Below are 5,683 nucleotides of genomic sequence, written 5' to 3' on the forward strand. Positions count from 1 at the left end.
TTGTTAAAACCATACTCACCGATGCACGAGTCGCCGACAAAATCCTCTAGTGGAAGTCGCATGCCGTAGTAGCTCGTATCTGCTTTATCACGACCAAACAATGGTCGATAGGGAAACGAGTCGCCCCAAGTGTGCTGGGGGTATAAAGGCAGGTATGAATACCCCCAAGCCTAAAAAATAGAACGTCCTCTAAAGAGTCATAAAAAATAATAGGTGTAGACATCTATTATTGGCCTCTTATCCCGACAGGAAGTGTGATGATGTACAATAATTCGTTTTTCATGCTATATCAAATTTGAAGTGTTTATAGACTATGAAATGCGTTATGAAGTAAGTTAAAACCCATATTTGAGACAACGTTATCTTAGAGCCTAGTCCAAATACTAATTAGGCTTAAAACGTGGTCATACATGTTTAAACTTGATTAATAACGGACCTAAATGGGTCTAATGCAATGATTGGATCCAATGGATCTTACATTGTTAAAAAACGAGCTAATCAGATAAACCACCAATCAATTTTCTGTTTAAGGCCAATACAAATGGATATCCCTTTAAAGACCTTTCCCACAGTATATTACAAGCCCAATTCAAAATTAAAACGAAGAAGTTATGATCAAAACACAAAACTGGGCCCTAAAACCAACACACTTGCACTCCAACTACCATATCTTTTGATACACAACATATTTAAACCTAATTCTAATGGCATTGGAAATTAAACATTCAGATCTTTCCAATTATATCTCACACGCCTTAATCCAACTTTGCAATCAAGTTATGGAAGTTTAAAAAATGCTTTTTCATATAATGCAAACCGCACCGCGCGCAGCTGTTAGAGTTACGCGCACTTGCTGAGCGCAAGTTAAAGAGTTGCGCTGGGCATATCAGCACGACTCTAAGAGTTGCGTGCACCACCTGACGGTTCGGCTCTAAAACCCTAAACCTAGATTCCTACGCCTATAAATAGGGGTCTTCGTTCAACCCTAAAGGCTAGGGGACATAAAAATAAGATTGTTAAACCCTAAATTCTAAAATCATTAATCTCTCAAACCCTCATACTATCATACTACTTTTCTTCTCTCTTCCCAAATACTTTCCAACACTAATTGAATCCATTGAAGCCCTTGGAAGTACAACGAAGAAAGAAGGTCCATAAACATCTAAAATGGAGATCTAAGCATACAAAGAAGAACATTAGTTTCTTAAGCACTTAGATAAATCACTTTTCTTCTCTTGTTTAAATAAATTTAATTGATTAATTATTGTATTTTGATCACTTAAACAAACTTTTAATTAATTAATTCACATAGTATTCTTTCGTTAATCAAGACTAGAATCTGATAACTAATTGTTGTTTTATCACTCAAGACCAGGCGAATGTTGTTTATTTTTGTTCTTTTCACGAATTTGAATTAAATAAGAATAACGACATTTTGCAATGTAATTCCTACATGACTAATTCTTGTAAATAAAATCAACTAACTTAGTTTTTAGGAGCTACGTTGCATATATTGTTTGGTGATGGAATTTTTAAAAAGGAAGAGCTAGTAGAGGCCGCACTAAGGATAGAATAGTCATTCCTCCCTAAAAGGAACGTTAGTTTAGTACCCGCGCTCCCAAACTCATTTCTAGTACAGATAGACCAATTTGGGCATGGGTAAACTTATGATTCCTGCTAAATATCCCTCAAACTGTACTTGGGAGAAAGACATGAACAAGGTTTATGAGTTTTCCTAAAATTCATTGGCGACTCCTATTTGTTTCTTACAAAAAAGCATAATGAAATGATCAATTCTAATTAAAGGTCCCCTAAATAGTCAGGAATTCAAATCCTAATACACCTTAACAAGTGTAAAGTCCTAGGATTTTGGGTCATGGATATTAAAGGAGAAGGATCCCCTATGATGGGCACACCCTCTTCACAATAGGCATATATGATAACGCAATGAACACGTTCCTTAAGAATACGACCATGCCATGAAATAGAGATCCGGGACACCTCAATAGCTGTCACGGGATCCATGACCTAGGTTGCCTTCCTATATTACACGAATATTTTATGATTTTATACAATATATTTTATAAAAATGGAAAATTTGTTCAAAAGGACCAAGAAAGAGAGCGCTTTTGTTTAAAAGGACCAATTAAGCCAAAAGGTTGTTCAAAAAGACTATATAACACAATTTGGATTGTTGAGTAGGACCACGTTGTATTTTCAGGAAAGTCAACGCCGGACTCTAGCGTTGACTGTCACGTGTTTTGCACGTGACTCGTTAAGTTGGGTAAAAAAAAAACCTTTTTCCCCCTCATTTCCATGAATTCCGCCCAGAATTCCTTATTACCCCCATTTTATCCTATTTTTTCTTCTTTCTCTCTCCTCAAAGCTCACTATTCATGGCATTAACTTTGGTCTTCCATTGTTGGCCACATAAGAGCAACACTTTAATAGGCTAACAAAGGTAAGGTCTTTGTTCTTCTCTCTCTTGTCACATTTCTTAACCATATTTGCGTTGTTTTCTCACAAATAAAAAGTCAGTTAATCACCCCAAACCATAACACATTGACCTTATCTTCAAAACTAACCCAGAAAAATGTTTCACCTCCAACCCAGAATTAAACCAAAAAAAGGTTAAGACTAAAGCTACAACCTATCCCATAAACACAAGATCTAGGACAACCATCACAACACATACCTTGGTCCGCTTTTCCTCAATTGCACTCTGGATGAATTGTTAGAAAAAAGAGAGAGCAATTGTAGATTACTCTTAATCTAGGGTTCATCCATTGAGGAGAGAGAAAGAACAATAATTAGAAAATTTGGGGAAAATGGTAATTTTTGGCGGGAATTCATGAAGAGTAATGGAATAAAAGGAACACTCATTAGTGTCATTTATGGCACTCATATGGTAGTGTTTTAGGATATTTTCTCTAACCTTTTCATGCTTTTCTTTTCCCAATTTGACCATTTCTCCTCCAGTTTCTCTATTTCTTCTTCTCTCGTGTTTTACTTTCTTTTATGTGCATTTCTTCGTGATTTCCTTTTATATTGATCTCTTTCTCTTCTATTTTCTCTCCTTGGTTTCTCTTGTAGGGGCCTAAATACTTAGCTTTGCAAAGGATTCAAGAGGAGAAAAAAGAGCCAAGCAAAGGAGCTTCAAGTCTCATGGAGAGGGCTCTCCGCTTTTTCCCAGAGTCGTGGGCGCGGGACCTATAGGCCGCGGGCGCAAGTTTTGGTGCACATTTTGAGGATTTTTGGCAGGAACTCTCCGCGCCCTACCCGCGGTCTACCCGCGGGCGCGGAGATGTTGGAAAGGGCGCTCCGGATCAGAGAGACCACGACCCCCTTCTTCTTTAGGAAGAAGGCATTTTGCCGCGCTCTGTGCCACGGGCGCGGGTTTTGCCCAGATTGCCCGCGGAGGTAGTTATGGGTTCCGTACCCATTTCTCAGCGCCCGCAGGGTCTTCGAGGAGAGGGCGCAGCCGATCAACTTTTGTTCTTTGCCTATATATACTCTGGTAAATCCTTTTGAGGACCAACTTTTAGATAATATTCTATTTCCTTAATTTTAAGAGAGAGAAACTAGAGAAAAGTTAGAGAGAAAGTAGAGATTGTAATCTTTGGATTTGAATTGTAATTCAACCTTGTTTCTTCAATCAAGTTTGTGAATCTTCTTCATATCAATCAAAGTTAGTAAGATTCCTTTCATTTGAATTTACTTCAATTGCAATTTACTTTTATGCTTGAATGTTTGGTTTGGATTTTGATTTAGTTTTGAAATTTGTTGATTGATTGTATTTCCTTTTGATTTAGCTTGAGACGAATATGTTTGAGATTGAATTTGTTCTAGTTTTAGATTTCACCATGATTAGTGAGTAGATTAGTTGCTAGGGAGAAGGGGAAGCATGCTTGATTGTTGATTATTGTTAGTTGATGATCCTTGATTGATTGATTGTTGCAATTAAATTGGTTGACATAGTTGTGCATGTGATTAATTAGACTAAGAGTTATCAACCTATAAGATTAATCTAGATTGCATTGCAAATTCTAATGACACGAACAATTGATTTGAGGGAATTGCTCTAATTGATTTAATTTAATTGGGATTCTCCTTGTTAATCATTCACAGTGAACCCTAGTTGGGTTTGTAGGAGTGTGATAACCCTTGAATTCCTTTGATTGCAATTTATGTTTGTCCTTTGTAACGTTTGATTCAATTGGGTAATCTATCAACTAGCATGACTGTTAAGCTTGCATGCGGAACCTATATCCCTAGTGTTTAGCAATTTGATTGAATTATTGATTCTTGTTATCCTAGTTACCATACTCAACCTTTGATAATTCTTCGATTTAGCTTAACATTAGACTATAACATGGTTTCGATTCATTCCTTTGGATTTGACCCTTAGCTTGTCCTATACTCGTATAAGGTTTGTTAAGCATTTACAAATTTAGTTTGACTTAGGGAGAATTAGATGACGACCTAGTTCCAACCCTTGTCAAAATGGCGCCGTTGCCGGGGAATTACATTAATGCTTTGTCATAGTTGTTGAGTCTATTTCATCATAAAAAAAACAACAAAAAGATTTTCCTCTTCAAGGCTACACTTGTAGTCGTGCTACTAATAATTTCCTTTGCGTCGTATGCATAGAGCACGTGGTCATTCACTTCTGCCATTTGATCCGGAGATTGAGAGGACTAATACAAAACTAAGGGTTGCTAGGCGATCTTTTAGCTCTAGCATTTGAAGTGAAGAAGAACCGCAACAAGAGGAACAAGAAAGAATGGAAGAGAATCCGAGAGTGGCATTGAAAGAATTGGGGATTCCCAGAGCATATTGATTTGAGAGTGGAATTGCTCCACCTACAACACTGGCAAATGATTTTGAAATTAGGCAGGCTATGATCACTTTGATAGAAAGGCGACAATTTAGTGGAGTCAAGCATGAGAGCCCGCTAAATCATCTCAAGGAGTTTGTAAAGTATTGCAATATTATCAAGGTGAACGGAGTTTCCCAAGAATTCATCCGCCTCAAGCTCTTTCTCTTTTCTCTCATTGGGCGTGCTTTGGAATGGCTATACAAGGAGATTAAGCCGAATTCTCTAACGACATGGGACGAGGTTACAAAGGAATTTCTAACTCGTTTTTATCCACAAAAGAAAATGACGGAGGCAAGAGCTTTGATTCAAGGTTTCAAAAAAAAGCCAAGTGAGAGCCTCTATGAAGCATGGGAGAGGTATAAGGAGTATCAAACGGAGTGTCCTCACCACGGAATTCCAACCTATCAAATTATTCAAATTTTCTATGGAGGCCTAAGTCCCCAAGGCATGTCATGCCTAGGAGGAGCCGGAGGTCCCATCATGAATAGGACGGAAGAAGAAGTGGTGGACATCATTGAGGGTGTTATGAAGTATTATAGAGATTGGCAAGATGGTGAGAGAGAATCAACTAGCAAGAGTAGTTCTTTGGTGTACTCGGTTGATCATTTGAATGCAATTAAAAATCTCTCTTCACAAATGGAAAACTTTGGGAAGGAAGTAAGTGCAATCAAGGAAAAATTGGAGAGTTCTTCTTCCCAAGCTCCAAGTCTTCCTTCCCAATTTAAGGGGAGAGGTACTCCTTCTAACTCTCATCCCCCTCCTTCTTCTAGTAACATGCCTAGTGGTTGTTTTTTTTGTGATGTG

The 5,683-nt window shown here is 37.8% G+C and overlaps 1 non-coding gene across 1 annotated transcript; it reads right to left on the reverse strand.

The window, feature by feature from the left end:
* Window positions 1–5,168: 5,168 nt before the first annotated feature.
* Window positions 5,169–5,274, reverse strand: LOC145565179 (small nucleolar RNA R71). Its single transcript, XR_014094983.1, has one exon. It is a non-coding gene; the product is annotated as a small nucleolar RNA R71 (small nucleolar RNA).
* Window positions 5,275–5,683: the final 409 nt, after the last annotated feature.

The sequence above is a fragment of the Chenopodium album genome, chromosome 1, assembly GCF_948465745.1.
Source record: "Chenopodium album chromosome 1, dcCheAlbu1.1, whole genome shotgun sequence".
Classification (NCBI taxonomy): domain Eukaryota; kingdom Viridiplantae; phylum Streptophyta; class Magnoliopsida; order Caryophyllales; family Amaranthaceae; genus Chenopodium; species Chenopodium album.